This window comes from Dermacentor silvarum, chromosome 4, assembly GCF_013339745.2.
Source record: "Dermacentor silvarum isolate Dsil-2018 chromosome 4, BIME_Dsil_1.4, whole genome shotgun sequence".
NCBI lineage: Eukaryota > Metazoa > Arthropoda > Arachnida > Ixodida > Ixodidae > Dermacentor > Dermacentor silvarum.
The window spans coordinates 184,021,078-184,039,118 of NC_051157.2; the positions used below are offsets into that span (position 1 = coordinate 184,021,078).

At 47.0% G+C, this 18,041-nt stretch overlaps 1 pseudogene; it reads right to left on the reverse strand.

The window, feature by feature from the left end:
* Nucleotides 1–936: 936 nt before the first annotated feature.
* On the reverse strand, nucleotides 937–2,385 carry LOC119449104 (uncharacterized; annotated as a pseudogene).
* Nucleotides 2,386–18,041: the final 15,656 nt, after the last annotated feature.

An 18,041-nucleotide genomic window follows, 5' to 3' on the forward strand; every position in this document is an offset into this window, starting at 1 on the left:
TATCGAGACTGCGGAGGAGATAGCTATTGCGCTAGCAATATCACAGACCGAAGCGGACGTAATAGTCAGTGACTCTCAGGCGGCAGTACGAAATTTCGCTAATGGCCGAATCTCTCCTGAAGCACTACGAATCCTAATGGCAGGTACCAAAAGTCAAGAAAAAGATGTTTATTTAATATGGACACCCGCTCACACCTCCGCCTCACCAGGAGACAGCAATAATAATAAGGTGGCGCATGACGTGGCTCGAGGGCTTACGGACCGAGTCACGGCCGATAATACGGCCGGCACCTTAGCGTCTCCTGAGAACGAGGATGGAGAGGAGTGGGAATGGAAGGATCGTATGACCAGATTTAATGACATCACACAACACTACAAATTGCAAAGGTGCATTTTCCCACCACCTCACCAAAAGCTCAGCAAAAAGCAGTCTGTCGAATGGCGGCAATTACAGACCAGAACATATCCGAACCCGGCGATCTCACATCTCATTTACCCAGACATGTGCAAGACAGATAAATGCAAAAACTGTGGTTCTAGAGCCAATCTGGAACATATGCTATGGGAATGTCGAGGCATAACAAACATTAATGGGGATGCAGCCTCTCGCGATCGCCTCCGCGTGCGCTGGGAGACTGTGTTGCTCAGCTCTGCCCTTGACGACCAACTTTGGGCTGTCCAGCGGGCCGAGGAAGCCGCCAGGGCTCAAGAGCTCCTGGCCGTCACCTAGGCGGGACCATTTGCCCGTCCCACAAACGCAGGGCCTTTAAATAAAGTTATTTGACTGAAAAGAAATGTCAAGGGACGTTAAAAACAGATTCCTATTATCACAAGGTAATTGATTAGAAACAAATATAGCTGCATGGAACTTTCAGCTGATCAGATAATTAATCTTAACCCTTTCAGATGCCACTTTAACCTATTGGTTGAAAACTTTCTTTCGCCACATTTCTTGCCTCCTCAGAATCATAGAAAGTGTACAGCGGCAGAAAAGATTAAGAATTTTCAGTTCTGTAGTGAGTTTTGTCAAGATTACAGAATGTGGACTCCACGCGAAAAGTCGCTACAGGAACACCATATGTGCGTACATCAACTATTTCGTGTATTGAAAAGCACTCGTTCAGCCGCTTGAAAATTATGCCTGGTGCATGACATTGTGAAACACATTGAAAGAAGTCAACCCACTACATACAACTACATACTGACACCAAGCAAAAACACCTAACCATCTACCTTCCCACTCATTTTACTAAAACATTTTGCACATGTTAAATTGCAGCACAATTCCAATCGCAAGTGTCTCGAGATATATGCAACCCATTTTAAATATTACTTTCGTCAGTGCTTTTGCTGTTGATGCACTATCTTTGCGTACATTGCATCTGAAAGTGTTAACAGAGTTTTGTCGTAAAAGAACTATTGTGCACGACCTGAGAAAGGTGTTTCAGGACTTAGCAGTAATTGTATTCCAACATGCCTGTGACTTGTGCTGTTCTACTCATTTTTATGATGGCAGGGCCTGCCTGCTTATTTTTCTTTGATGTCCTGTCTGAAAATGAGGATTTATTTTATTTAGTTTGAAGGTGCAGAAATCACTCTGTCCTTAATTAAAGGTGGCTGAAGATTGCACAGCCCGGCTACAGCAGTCAGTACATCATTAGCAAGTGGTTTTTTTGCAAAGATGCTTGCGGGAAAATACTTCAGTATCCTGAAGCATTTAAGTCGTCTTATAGACCGCTCAACATGGATGCGGAGCCTTGCTAGGCGCCTTGACTTTACTAGCTCAGGGCCACTTATTTGTTGTCTGCCTTTTGAAAAGCTTGGTAACCTTAGATTTACTCCCATTGGTAAACAGTCGCCTATTGTGAAACCCCTGTCAGCCAGGATCTCATCACCTGGTGTCATAAACCTTGTAAAGCCACTGTCCAATGTGATGAACCGATCGCTTGCACGTCCACCATATGGCTTGGAAATGAACATCACAAACCCATTGGGTGCAATGACGTGCAGTACTTTGGCAGTGTTGTGGGATTTATAATGACTGTAGGTCTGATTTCTCCGTAGCAAGTTGCCCGGTTTCTCAGCAAAAATCTCAAAGCAATCGATGATGCATGTTGCTAGCGGATAGTCCTCAAAAATGCTAGGCATTGCTCTTCAAATTGTTTCTCTTGCCAGCCAGAACACCAGATATTTTCTAGAAAAGTGAGCAAGAGCTGACACTATAGTGCAGAAAATCCTGCTCACTAGAGCTGTGGAAATACCGAAGCGGAAACTGAGGTCATTAAGTAGCAGCCCTAAGCGCAGCCTCATAAGTGTCAGCAGCACCTGATCTTGGAAGGGTAAAACAAATGAGTTCTGCTCAGCAGTTGCTTCAAGAGACCTCATCAATTCATCAAACACATCCTTTGAAAGCCCTGTAAAAAACCTGAAGGAGCTTGAAGTGAGAGTCGAGTAGACAGTAAATGCTATTTGACAAGCCCTGTTCGCTGTCACAGAAGACTGTTCTGGATGTTTGCTGTATGTGTGTTCAGATAATTGTGCTGTGGCTTGAACTTCCTTGTCCGATGTCACCAGAAACTGGCATTTGCAGCTGCAGGCCGAGCAGCTCTTTGGTGTGTCCTCTGCCTCTGTCAGCCTGTGTAGTGAAGTTTGCAGATACAACAGAATTCAGTTTACAATACTTACAATTTAAAACCTTTAGAATAATAATGAGCATGTAACTTTACTAGCATAAAGGCTCTAAATTTCTTGTGCTAATGAGACAGGTGGTAGTAAACAGAAAATCTTTACTTGCACTAACCTCTCATTAACTATCATAAGCAGGAATTGTACAAAAATAGCTTGGAACTTGGTCACAAATAATGCTAGCATTGAACAGACCAAAGCAATTTTGGCTGTTTCTGTAGATAGTCAAGAGTATATCCACTAGATTCGATATTAACGCAGATTCTATATTTTTTAATGAGTTCTAAAGAACAGTTCTGTGCGTAAAAGCAATGACATGCTATTGGTGGCATAAGCAATGTACCTATTTGGTATGTAACTGTAACTGTAGCAGGGTTCACTGTCGCCTTCATCTTGCTCGTCCATTGCTGTCTGCTGTTCAGTGCTGGTGTCAGCTGTCGCTGGGCATATGGTGACCGTTGTCTCAGCTTCTTGCATGCAGGCTGCAGGGCGCTTTAACTGCCTTCTTCCTTTGTGATGGATAGTCTAAATTTTAAATACAGAAAAAGAAAACATATATATTCAATACAGCAGGAGTTATGGCGAGAGAGCATGAATGAAGAATTGCACATTACCGGTGTTCCAAGGTGCAGTGTTGGGTATGGGTTATTTTTTGTGGGACATCCATCAACAAAATGGACCGAACACACCTGTGAAAGGAAGTACATACAGACTTGAATAAACCTGCAGTGTTTTATTGGCACTCACAAGCTTTTAGGCTATTTGTTAAATAAATTGGAATTGTTGTTTACTTAGTGGTTTTCTTAATCCTAATTTGTTATCGAATAGCAACGGCAAAGCAAGAAAGTAGTCTTGTCTGTTATCAATAAGGGAGAGCAGCTGTCAGATTATTTGATGTGTTGAATAATTTGAGCGTGTGGACTCATTTAGTGGTGTACTCGATCAGTAGTATTGGGCTGCTTCACAACCGTGGTAAGTGTTGGATATGGTACTCGGAAAGTGACTCGCACCATGTCTTGATCGAGACGCTTACGCGTCATAATTACTCAATATACCGTGAAGGCTGAGCACTAAAACTTGCGTGTCGTTCGTTGGCGGCGCAGTACTTAACTGACATTTTTTTACAGAAGCAGAGCTACAGAAAAAGCAACGACGTTCACGGATTTTGCCAGGCGAATTTCTATTTGTTGATAGGCGAAATGAAGGTGCCGATGACTGCAAACGGCAACCATGTCGAGCGGACGTGTTGTGTCGTGAACGAAGACATATTAATGCTTATTCTCAGCTGTGACAGTAAGCGACATTACAAAATAAACTGTGCAAATTAGACTGAAGTCGCGGTTCCGGTCATACGCGGCGTGAAACTTACTATGCCGGTAGCGGCGCCGCTATACCTTTGGTCACTGTAACGAGCGGTACTCACTCTTGCCCACGTTCCGGGGTCGAAGTTTTTTCGTTGAAGATTTGCGATCCAACGCTGGCGGACGACGGCATTTTTTAATCCTTGTGGGAAGCCGTGCATCGCGAATGGTCGGCAACACGGACAGTCCTTGTGCAGTAGCGGTCCGTGAACTTCGCACACAGATTCATTCCATATTTTTATGTCCCAGTTGCTGTTCTTGCAGCCAACTACTGCACACGTCTTGCCTCTACCATTCCACATTTCGCAGCTTGAACGGAGCACAGTGCGTTAGCGGTCCGACTGCTGATCGCACGGTAGCAAGGTAGCAGCGGATGTGGTTTCGGATTCGAGCAGAATTGCGCCTGAGGCAAGCAATGGCGCACCTCCGATAGCGCCATCTCGTTCCTCTGGAACAAACTGCTTCGCGAAAAGGGTCAATAAGGAACATCACGGTGAGGGCGACTTCGACGCCGACGGCAGAAATGCGCCTGGAGAGTCCATATAATTGCTATCGTAATAAAACTAAAGGACCGCTTTCTCGGCAAGGAAACAATACCATCGCTTCACACGCCCACTATGACAATCACACCTGTAGCCACAGGCGCCGACTATAGTCGGCGTCTATGGCTGAGAAGTCCCCTTTCCCCTTCCTCACCCGTGCCAGGCTTCTGTCGCCCACATTTGAGGTTTCTTTTGAGTTGTCTAGAACTTTTCACTTCGCAGAATTTTATGTTGGCTTGTTATAGCATTGTTGGCGCTGTATTATGAATATTTTAGCTTAATTTATGGTAATTCTGATAATAGGGAGACAAGCGGCATTTGTGGCTGTATTATTTGTACTCTTTATTTATTTGAATATACTATCAGCCCCTTAAGGGCCTAGATAGGAGTGGATTGCATTTGTAGTGTAATCTGTAAAACGCTACAAGAACAACATAAAGCGCGTAGTGCAATATGACGTGCTACAATTCAATATGTTACAACGAACAATATTACAATTTACAAAGGTACTACATGTCACAATGCTATTTCAACAAAAATTGACAGTCACTTTACAAAACGCCAAATAGGGTGAAAGCGAAAGCCTGCGCGCTCAAGAGAGAGAGAGAATTATTTACAGAAAGGCAGAGAGGTCGGCCTGAGCTGTAACTTGCTCTGGCCTGCCACTCGACACTGGGGAAAAGGGACGGGGAGGAAAAGGGTTAATGAATGATGATGATAAGAGGAGGAGGTGTGTATATAGAAGTTTACAACTTTGTGGCATCTCTAAAGCCGTGTGCCCAGCCCAGTGGCTTGTAGAAAGACTAAAGCGGCACTGGTTATCAGGGCTGCGCTGTTTGCATTGGGCCAAGGACCTCAAAGATACTCGTCTGATAGGGGCCTCTTATCGACTTTTGCAATTGAAGAGACCAGTTTCTGTCGTTCTTGCGCGTACGCGGGACAAGCACAAAATATATGATCAAGTGTTTCTGGTATTACAATTGGGGCTAATGTCACTGTAACCAATCATATGTCTATAACGATTCATGAATGCGACACCAAGGCAAATCCGGTGCACCATGCTTGTTTGGCTCAAGAGACATTCATTAAATTAACATTCTCATTCGAATGCGTTGTTACTTCTTATTACTTGTTTTCTTCCGACCTAAGGTCGCGGGTTCGAGTGCCCTAATTGGCGCTACATCAATTAACCTCGCCCTGATTAACACCAAAGATCATAGGTTCGAGTGCCTTAATTAACTCTATAATAATTAACTGTGCCTTAATTAACTTCGCCTTAACGCCAAAGGGGGTGGGTTCAACTACCACATAAGATCGAGGATTTGGCTCCCAAAGAAGGCCGTGGGTACGAGTGCCTGAATTAACTCTATATTAATTAACACGATGACGACGGTGTCCAAATTAACTCTATCAAAATTGTTGCGTGAGCGTTGCTTGCTTATACTCATAGAAGGCGATGACGACGGTGTCACGCACTACGGAGCCCTCCACTACGGCGTGCCTCATAATCAGAACTGCTTTTGGCACGTAAAATCCCAGAAAGAAGAACCATCACAATTGTTGCGTGAGCCACGATGCCGGGTTGGTGTAAGTGGATTAGTACACCGAGTCGTCATCGTGTACGATTTCGACGACACGTATTTCGCTCAAGGACGTTGAAGGTTGACTGAACGATGAATACAAGGCTTTCACATTAAAAGTCATATTGAAGCAATTACAATTGTGCCCCGGTCTAGGCACGAACATTAAGCCCGAATTAGGAGTACTGCAATCAGGTGATACAAACACTCCACTACTAAAGAAGACGCTGATTTTGAACAAGTGAAACAAACTGTTCTCGGCAATTCGCGTTTGCCACACCTTCGGGCAGTTTGTTCCATCACGGGTGGCCCGTGAAAAGAAAGTGCCTGCAACAGTCCTTAGAAAACCTGATCACTTTGACATACCTGGTATGTTTATTTCTTGTCACCCTTGACTAAGTTCATTTATATAGCCGATGCTTGTTTACTAGTTCAATTCATTTATAATGCTGCAAATGGGAATCAACCTTTTATGTTTCCTTCTTAATTTCAATAAAGGGGGGTTCGCGCTGTCATAAAGAGGTTACACCGAGTCGTCCCTTTGATATTTGGAAAAAATGAAACGTGAAGCGGCGCCGTCGTTCAAGTCGTTAACGAGATTCAGCCCTTCTGCCACCCGACGAAGTAAGAGCAAGTAGTCAGCACTACTAACCGAGGACATACATGACAGCAGCGGGCTTGGTGGTGCCATCTTGTGGCGGAGAGTTTAACTTGAGATGACACATTGTTGTTGTTGCAGTAACTAACAATATTCTACTTATCTGCCGGTGTAAACTATTGATAGGGATGTAATTGACAACAAGTAGTCACATATTAAATTGCGTCGACTTGCTTTTTTTTTCTCACCTGTACTTAGATGTAGGTAATGTTGGGTGTATGCAATGTCATGGTATGAAATGTTTGCATTGGTCTCGCTTGCCATTATTATATTTATTTGTTGTTCCATTAAAAATGTCGTTGCATTGTAAAATAATTTTTTAACTTTCTTTTTTTTTGAGAACGCATCTTCTTATCTGTGATGATTGCGCGACTTACTGCCACCATGTAATGTGGAGGCTAATGGCACCTCAAGCTGCCTCAATGCAGCATTTATCTTTGCCTCCCCCATTGTTTGCAATTGTTTGCAATGGAAGCAAAGAAGTAATGAAAATAAAGAATGTCCATGTAACAAAACGAAAAAAAAATTCACAACGTGTTGCTGGACAAAGCGTCACAGGATATCGCTATCGGCTTTGTTACTGCCGTCTATGTTTACCCTTACTCGATACTTCCGTAAAAAGTAATACTTAAAAAAACTCTCTGATATTCACCAAAATGACTATTTCGCGCTGAGCACGTGGTTGTTTTATTCTGCAAGGTCTGCAGATTAGCAACTATAATCATTATCACATTACCGTGCGCATTGAGCCCACACACAGTTAAAACGTTCTCGGTCATCGCGATACCCTTTACCCACTTACCGTGCGGTAGCACTGCAGTGCCAAAAGTCTATATTTCGCACATCTTTTGTTACAATTCTCTTAGCCTGGAGGCATTTGAATTTGCTGACTGCTTGCAGTCGTCTCGAGGCTGTGCCCACTTAATTATTTCTTTCTTTGTTTTTCTAAAGTTGCGTTTCAGCATCCCAGGACCTCTGTAACACTGTCTTCAAAGTTGATCTGATGTTGCTTGCTCCTGCACAACATTTCTTGTTGTTAATTGTGTTTTTTAATTGAAGCACGAATTTTGCGATTATTGCATGTAGCAACCGTGACAATTTCTCCTACCGATAAGGCGGGACCTCAACAGCTGGCCTCTTGATAAACCTGCAGGAAAAGTGAAATAATGCAAATGTGGACGCACCGACACGTGGCGACAGTTACCCTTAAGAAGCTGCAAAGCTGTTCCAAAACACTTGTGTGCCGAAACCTGCTTCATGCTTTGATGGACTGGAAAGCCGGCATGAGAAATAGCCTTCCTATTTCAGTTATGTTCATATGTTCAAACGTTGTGTATCTGTGCAAAGTTTGATCACAAGGCTAAAGCTACATGAACTTTCAATGAACTTGCGCTTATCTGCTGTCGTTGATTAGAAAACGTGCCCCCCTCAACAAATTTCAGCAGCCATAAAATGGTAGAGTCTTGCACTTACGTTGCCTCCTCTTCAGGTGCCACATCACCCGAAAGTTTAGGCCCCTGCATTAAATGCAAAGTACTTACACTTAGCTACTATAAGTTAGTAGCTTACAAAAATGCAGTTACCGCAGTATTATAAGAATACTCAGGCGTTCACATTACAACCGGCCTCACCTGGACAGCTCACAAATAACTATGTAACTAACAATGCTAACAAAGCTCCGGGATACCTTCGAAGCAAGTGTTCACACGTGCCCCTGAAACTACAACGCCTGCTCTGCATATCACTAGTTTGTTCAAAACTAGAATACGCCTCATCGGTTTGGGATCCGAACCATGAAAACGTAAAATACTCTTTAGAAATAATTCAAAACAACTCCGCCTGTTTTATCTTATCTAGTTATAACAGACCTGCCAGTATAAGCCGCATGTTATTGTCACCGTAATAACAGGACAAGCAACAGCCGGCAACACAGCAGAACAGCTCCGATCGAGAGAGAGAGAGAGATAAAACTTTATTTTGTCCATGATGGGGTCTGGGGGCGGCGGGGGTTGGGAGACTAACCCCCAGGCCTCCCCTTCCTCAGACGGCGGCCAGCCCTTGTTTTCTGGCGGCGTCTTCGGCCATCCGGACGGCCCAGAGCTGCTCTTCTGGGTCCAAGCTGAGCAGCAAAGTCTCCCACTGCTCGGCCGTAGTTATGATGTGTGTAGTGTTAGTGCGGTGAGTGTTGGTGGGTGTAGCTTTCGGGCATGCCCAGATGATGTGATCGAGGTCAGCGCGGGCCTCGCAGGCTTTGCAGAGTGGGGAGTATGCATCGGGGTAAATTCGGTGGTATAGCACGGGGTTTGGGAAAGTTCGCGTCTGAAGTAGTCGCCAAGTGGTGGATTGTGATTTATTCAGTGTTTTGTGTGCTGGTGGGTAGCGTAATCGCTCTCTGCAGTAGTGGAGGAGGATTTCTCTGAATGTGACCATGCGGTCGCGCGCGTGTCCGCGGTGCAGAACTAAGGGCTCATCAGGACTGGAAGATCCAGGAGACGGATGATGCGCCTGGTGTGCGAGAGCTCGGGCGGCATCGTGGGCGGCTTCGTTTCCAGCCAGACCCGAATGACCAGGGGCCCAGATGATCTGTACGCGGCGTTGCCTTGAGGCGGGAGTGTCGGAGAGTATTTTCTGTGCTTGGGGTGCTATGAGTCCTCTTGTGTAGTTGCGAATGGCCGTTTTTGAATCGCTGATGATGTAGTGTGCATTGGTAGAGGCATAAGCCAAGGCGATGGCCGTTTCCTCTCCTTCTTCGGGTTGAGTGGCGAGTATTGATACGGCCGCGGCGAGGTGGTACTGCGAGCCCGCGACTACGGCGACCGCCATGGCGTTCTGATGGGGGTATTCCGCGGTGTCCACGTAGGCTACATCTGCGGCGTGGTCGTAGCGCTTTTGTAGATGTTTAGCTCTGTCTGCACGTCGCTCCTGATTGTGTTCTGGGTGCATATTACGAGGTATGGGCGATATAACTAACTGAGCGCGAATGTTTGGAGGGACGGGTACTTTTGGTCCGAATTGGGTGGTGTAGGTTATGCCTAGGGTGCGCAGAATGTGTCTGCCCGTGGTGGAGTTGGCGAGTCGTTCATATTGGCTTATACGCTGAGCTTCAATAAGCTCGTCTATGGTATTGTGAAGGCCGAGGGCATCCAGTTTCTCGTTAGATGTGGAAATTGGAAGCTGTAGGGCTTGCTTATAGGCCCTCTTAATCATGGTGTTGAGTTTGAGCTTGTCAGTCGCATTGAGATGAAGGTACGGGGCGACGTAGGTGATCCTGCTAAGGGCGTAGGTGGTTACCAGACGAATGAGGTTGTTTTCTTTCATGCCGTGATGTCGATTTGCGATGCGTGCTATGAGGCGAGTTGTTTGGTGTACATGACTATCTAATTGCTTGAGCATCTCCGTGTTTCTGCCGTTTTGTTGGATGCGTAAGCCAAGGATACGGATGCTAGGCACTGTAGGTATGAGTTGCTGATGCACGTGGAGTTGTATCTCGGGGGGATGAGGGTCTGGGCGTCGACCTCCCCACGTAGGCCTGTATAGAAGGAGCTCCGATTTCTGTGGGGAGCAACCAAGGCCGCGTGGTTCTACGTATGCAACAACCTCGTTGATGGCTTGCTGCAGCGTGTCTTGGATGTCCCCGTCGCTGCCCCCGGTGACCCACAGGGTGATGTCGTCCGCGTAGAGGCTATGCTTGAGGTTGGGGATGCTAGCTAATGCAGGCGGTAATCCGAGCAAGGCCACGTTAAACAGAAACGGGGACAGAACCGATCCTTGCGGCGTACCTTTGCTGCCAAGGTGAATAATTGGCGACTGCAGCCCTCCGATGGTGATGGTGGCAGTGCGACCTGTCAGGAAATCCTTGACGTAATTATATGTTCGGTGTCCAACCTGGAGTTGTGCCAGTTGGGTCAGTATGGCCTCATGCGTGACGTTATCGAAAGCCTTAGTTAGGTCTAGCCCCAAGATGGCTCTGGTGTCCAGCCTCGAGCTTTTATCGCCATCGATAATTTGGTGTTTGAGCTGCTCCGATCGAGCAGCACGTCTTCGTCGTTGCCTTCGTCTCTCCTCACCGAGTCCTCCGCGGCGCGCAAAATAAAGCGCCAGCGAGCGGGAACCGCACAACACACGTAAATGCACTGATTTGATGTGTCATTATCCCCCCCCCCCCCTCAAAAGCATTTTCGAAGTAGGGACGGCAGGCGATCAGCGTGCGTAATATGGCTTCATCCTAGCCACGTGGACGATGTCCGGTTGTGGTGTACGGCGGGAGTATCGCGTGGTGATCTCTGGAACAACCTTGTAGTTGACGTCATTGAGGCGTTGAAGAACCCGGTAAGGTTCGAAATAACGACGGAGAAGTTTCTCCGACCTCCCGCGTTGGCGAACGGGACTCCAGATCCATACTTTGTCTCCGGGGTGGTAGGTAACTTCTCTGTGTTGGAGGTTGTACCTGCGAGCATCGTAGTGTTGCTGAGAGCGAATGCGCAGGCGAGCTAGCTGACGAGCTTCCTCGGCACACTGAGCATATTGGGCAGCATTCACTGTGGTAGATTCGGAGGTGTCGGGCAGAAGCATTGCGTCTAACATTGTAGTAACCTCGCGGCCGTGAAGCAAGCGGAAAGGAGTAAATCCGGTGGTTTCTTGAACGGCGGTATTATAGGCGAAGGTTACGAAAGGAAGGACGCTGTCCCAGTTCTTGTGATCCACGTCGACATACATTTAAAGCATGTCAGCGATGGTCTTGTTCAGCCGTTCGGTTAGGCCGTTCGTCTGTGGATGATAAGCTGTTGCCGGACGATGAACAGCGCCGCTGAGGGTCATCACTTCTTCCAGGAGTTGGGCTGGGAAAGCGGTCCCTCTGTCGGTAATAACCACTGCTGGTGCACCATGGCGGAGGACGATAGCATGAATGAAGAAGTTGGCGACGTCGTTAGCAGTAGCTCGTTGAAGTGGGCTTGTTTCAGAGTAACTAGTGAGATAATCTTTCGCAACTATTATGCATCGGTTGCCTGCCGAAGATTTATGAAATGGTCCAAGCAGTCCATTCCGACTTGTTGAATGGGTGCCCGAGGTGGTTCGACATGTTGTAACAAGCCAGCTGGTTTTATGGGTGGTATCTTGTGCCGCTGGCAGTCTCGGCAAGTCTTCACGTAGTGCTTAACGATGCGAGACAGTTTAGGCCAGTAGTACTTGTGGCAGATACGTGCGAGAGTGCGCGTGAAACCCAAATGGCCAGAAGACGGTTCGTCGTGGCAAGCATGCAGGATCTCTTCTCGCATCGCAGATGGCACCACCAGAAGATCGGTTTGAGAGCTGGAGTCAAAGCTGTTTGTACAAGACGTTGTTGCGGAGAAAAAAACAACGAAATTATGCGGCGGAATGCCTGTGGTGGCTGCGTAAGTTGGCCCTCAAGGTAGTCGATGAGCGGGCGAATCTTCAGGTCATCACGCTGTTGCTGAGCCAAGTCAGACGCTGTGATGGCGCAGAGGAAACTGTCTTCGTCAGTTAGTTCAGGCGGAGTCGTTTCTACAGGAGCGCGAGACAGACAGTCGGCATCTGTGTGCTTGCGTCCTGACTTGTAGACAACTGTAACGTCGAACTCCTGAAGGCGAAGACTCCATCGAGCAAGGCGACCTGAGGGCTCTTTGAGACCGGCAAGCCAACACAACGAATGGTGGTCACTGACTACTTTGAAAGGTCTTCCGTAGAAATATGGTCGGAACTTGAATATCGCCCACACGACAGCGAGGCATTCTTTTTGTGTAGTCGAGTAGTTCGATTCGGCCGATGACAAGGTACCACTAGCGTAGGCGATCACTCTTTCGATACCTTCTTGCCGCTGCACAAGGACGGCGCCGAGACTGACATTGCTTGCGTCTGTGTGTACTTCAGTGTCGGCATCTTCGTCGAAGTGACCTAGGATTGGAGGAGTCTGAAGTCGTTGTTGTAGATCACAAAAAGCGCGATGTTGCTCGGGGTTCTAAACGAAAGCGACATTGTCTCTTGAGAGGTAATGCAAGGGCTCAGATATTTTCGAAAAGTTGGGTACGAAGCGACGGTAATACGCACAAAGTCCTAAAAAACGGCGAACCTCGCGTTTGGTCGTATGCATTGGGAAGGAAGCAACAGCTTGTGTTTTTTCAGGATCCGGGTGAATTCCATCGCAGCTGATGACATGACTAAGGAATTTCAGCTCCTCGTAACCGAAGTGGCATTTTTCGGGATTGAGTGACAGGCCTGCAGTTCGGAACGCATCAAGCACTGCACGAAGACGCTGGAGATGCTGCTCGAAAGTCTCCGAAAAAACGACGACGTCGTCCAAATAAACAAGACACGTTTGCCACTTAAGACCGGACAAAACAGTGTCCACCATTCTTTGAAATGTCGCAGGAGCTGAGCACAGGCCAAAAGGAAGAACCTTGAATTCAAAGAGTCCGTCAGGAGTAATAAATGCGGTCTTTTCCCGGTCACGGTCGTCGACCTCGATTTGCCAATAACCACTACGCAGATCCATGGATGAAAAATATCTGGAGTGCCAAAGTCGGTCCAGCGAGTCGTCGATGCGAGGAAGAGGATAGACGTCTTTCTTTGTGACGTTGTTGAGTTTGCCATAATCAACGCAGAAACGCAGTTTGCCGTCTTTCTTTTTAACTAGCACCACTGGTGACGCCCATGGGCTTGTAGATGGCTGAATGATGTCGTCAACAAGCATTTGTTTGACTTGTTCTCGAATGGCGTCTTGTTCTCTTCGAGACACATGATGGGCATACTGTTGGATGGGTTTTTCGGCGGGTTCGGTTATAATTCTGTGCTTCGCTACGTGTGTCTGCTTGATTCTTGACGTCGTGGCAAAGCAGTCGCTAAAGGAAAGCAAAAGCGTGCGAAGACTGTCTTGCTGTTCAGCCGATAGTTCGGAATTTACATCGAGTTGAATTATAGACTGCTTGTCGTCGTGTGGGACGGACGAAAGTTCTGCGAGTGATAGGCTGGTTCTCGCGTCGCCGATTTCTTCGAAGTAAGCGACAACAGCATGCCTCGTGAAGTGTTGATGTTCGCGACTAAAGTTGGTAATTAGTATTTAGCAGGGCGTTTAGTCAGTTCGAGGAGGACCGCGGGTGACGCATAGTTAACGAGAGAAGAGGATGGACACATTGGTTTCAACAACTCCAAGGGCAGTTCGGTCCATGTCGCTCAGTACGGTAACCAGTGCACTGGAACGAGGAGGTACTGTGGCGGAATCAGAGACACGCAACGCTATCTTGTGCGATTTGAATTCGTGCGAGTTCGCGTTACGTGAAAATGATACCAGCAGCTCTCGAAGATTTATAATGGCCTCGTATGCTCTAAGAAAGTCCATTCCTAAGATGAGCTGCCTGGAGCATTCTCGCAGCACGACGAAAGATCCGATGAAGGCAGAGCCGCAGATATGCACTCGGGCAGTGCACCTCCCAACCGGCGTCACGAGATGACCACCCGCCGTACGGAGTTGGGGACCATTCCATGGTGTGGTCACCTTTTGGAGCGTAGCCGCCAATTCATCACTCATAACGGAGTAGTCGGCGCCGTATCCACGAGGGCGGTGATCTGCATGGTAATTGTCGACGGTTATGGTAATATCGGCGGAAAATCCTGCGTTGTTATCAGAAAATGGCGTGGCAGATTATTCGTCGTCGTGTACTCGTCGTGTCGGAGGGTGTTTGTCAGGATGATCTGCAGCGGCCCCACCCCCGGAGGTCGCTGTCCTCAGTTTTCCTGACGTGTGCGTGGACTTGGGGACCTGGTGCGAACATCAGGGAACCTGGAGTAACGGCTAGGCGACATGATGCCCCGAGGAGATGGTGAACGTGACTGGTGTCTTTGTGCGGGAGAACACGGCTGCTGAGAGGCCAGGAACTGCTCTATCTCACGTGGGCGCTCACCATTACTTGGTCGACGCGCGTGAGGGTGAAATCCCTGAAGGCCCATCCTCCGATAAGGGCACTGACGATACAGATGGTCCGCTTCGCCGCAGTGGTAGCAAAGTGGCCGATTGTCCGAGGTGCGCCACACGTTTGATTTCCGCATGATATCTCGCGGGCCTACGTCCTCGTACGAGTTTACATTTGTAGCGGGAAATTGACGTGGTAGGGCTGAAACAGGCGAAGGCAAACGTCGTCCCGTAGATGGTTGAGGACTCCATAAGGATTCGGCATAAGTCAGGACTGGGGCTTCCACTCGCGTTGGCGCCAATGGTTGGGTCATGGTCCTGATTTCGTTACGAATGATGTCACCAAGCGCAATGACAGTCGGCTGACAAGAAGTTTTGCGAACTTCCTCAAGATCTTCGCGCACAACGCTTCGCACAAGCTGTCAGAGTGCTGCTAAATAATGTCCGCAGGTGAAACATGACACGGCGGCGACGGTGCTTTGGCGGTCGTACTGTTGGGATCGTTGCTGCAGCGCTCGTTCCATTGTCGTTGCTTCACTTATGAACTCAGCGACGGTAGCTGGAGGGTTGCGCATGAGTCCAGCGAAGAATTGTTCTTTCACCCCTCGCATTAAGAGACGAACTTTTTTTTTGTCTCGGCCATACCTGGATCAGCTCGTCGGAACAAGCGCGGCATGTCCTCGACAAACATGACCACGCTTTCATTTGGCGTCTGGAACCGACTCTGCTGAGCCTGTTGGGCCTTTTCTTTCCTTTCGGGGCTGCTGTATGTCTCGCGAAGCTGTCGTCGGAATTCTTGCCAGCTAGTGATGGAGCACTCATTATTCTCAAACCACGTGCGAGCGTAGTGTTCGAGGGCAAAGTACACGTAGCGCAGTTTCTTATCCCATTCATTGACTGCAGCGACTCGGTCGAAGTGCTCAAGCGAATCCTCCACGTCGTCGAACACGTCGCCATGAAATGACTTCGGAACGCGCACTGCGTAGACGACACTCGGACTAGCAGTGGATTGGACTGCGTTGCTCTCTTGAGTCTGACTTGCACTTGCCCCTGTGGTGGACATCCTTACTTGGCTCAATGGGTCGTATTCAGATGGTAGTCCTTGCAAGCGGCGGCTCTGGCGAAGTGCCCGGGTTTCCTCCGGAATCATGGAAATGGTGGTATGGAGTCGAAGCGTCGGGAGGTCAAATTAGTGCATAGGACGGTACCCTGCACCTCCACCAATTTGTCACCGTAATAACAGGACAAGCAACAGCCGGCAACACAGCAGAATAGCTCCGATCGAGCAGGACGCCTTCGTCGTTGTCTTCGTCTCTCCTCACCGGGTCCTCCGCGGCGCGCAAAATAAAGCGCCAGCGAACAGAAACCGCACAACACACGTACATGGTCTGAATTGACGTGTCAATATATAGCTTCGACCTACTGTTTTTAAAACACCGCCGTAAAGTTGCCCATTTGTGTGTTTTTTTCATCACGTATTTCACTATCATTCGCTGCGCGATCAACGGATTTCGCCTCCCCATTTTGTGTCATATCGGCTAGACCATCGTCACCATTAAGGTTGGACTTCCATCATGCAAAACTAATGCTTTCTTTCAGTCATTTTTACCACGAACATGCGGAGAATGCAATCACCTTCCTGCGCGCATTGCTGCTATAGTTGACAAGGAAAACTCCAATTGTTTAGTCAACATTGCATAACAAAGCCGTTTTACTGTATACTTTTTGGTTCTCCTTTTTTGTTTGCATGTTGTTTTTCATACTGACGGCAACCCTCCCCTGTGTAATGCTACTTGGCCCTGAGGGTATAATAAATAAATAAATAAATAAATAAATAAATAAATAAATAAATAAATAAATAAATAAATAAATAAATAAATAAATAAATAAATAAATAAATAAATAAAATGCTCACATTTATTGGCATATGACTGCAGCAGGGCTCAATGTGCATCTGCGCATTGAAAATTTTGCTTGTTATCATTATGTTGCATGTCCATGGCCTGAACAATCTGGGCTAGCCGTGGACGACGCGTGAGAGCACCCGCGGAGCCAGAAACCGTTGGCGTTGTTTTCCTAAGCCGTCGTACCCCCTCACTGAATAATCACTATGCTTCCCAACTTAAAGCAGAGCTTGGAAAGACTCCATCGCCCTACACTTCTCTTCATATTCAAGGACATTTGTTGACGGCCGCAAAGTTCAGTAAAAAGTTCTGTATATACTGCTTAAGATGTTGCTAAAAAATAAAAAGGAATGAAAATAGCAGGAATGTGAGTTGAAATGTGGTCTCGGTAAGCAATGAATGAAAAACATCACGCACAAATTAGTGAGCTCGCAGTGCAAGTCATGAAGCAGCTTTACTTTGCGTCTAAATAAATTGGAACGGAGACATTGCTTTGTTCGGGATTCAAGAAAACACCTCTGATGGTTTGTTGCAGTTAAATGAAAAGGTTAAAATTAGCAGTTTGCTTGGAGCAGAGTTTTTTTAGGCAACCAGTCATATTTATACACTTGCGAGGATTTGAAGACACAGCAAACTTACATAATTACGAAGCCAACTTTCCTAACTTGTAAATTGTATGTTGCACCTAATTTAACAAATTTGACAATTTATGCAAAATATATGACGTGCAAAATTAAACATTTGCTTGCTTCAGTCGTTAGAATACAGTTCGCTCTCTTAATTGAAACAAACTGCATTACAATCGGTTTAGTTCACGGTTGTCTATTCGAATCACTTTTGCATTTCACACATATTTGAAAAGGGACATTGCAATCGCACTCAATCTAACTTTAACAACATGCAACTTCCATAACTAGAAGGGTGTAACCGGAGCATTCATTTCGCATTTGGACATAGTGAGGCGTTTTTCTAATGTCTACCGTCATTTATGTCAAAGTGGATCCACTTTATGTTACTTGGCCGGTGTGTCCTCCAACGCCGCACTTTTTGGCTCCGTCCGCCTTCAGTGTTACTTTCTTATCCCTGTCCCTATCGTTTCTTTTTTTTTCTTTTTTTTAAGTTTGAGGCTAATTTAAGCACTGCAGATTTAACGTTAACGTTAGATTGCGCCAACCATGTCACTACTTTTCGGATACGTGCGTCATAACGTGGGCTGTGGTGAATTCACGGCAGAAACGTGTCTCCTGTCAGGCCGGAACTAAAGCCCCTCTGTAAATGGAAATGAGCCGTCCGGCGGGTCAACATGACACCAGCAGCCTCTCGCGCACGTGACTGAATAGACCACTCTCATTAGTCTCATCTGTCCGGGGGGCGCGGCATGCTGCAA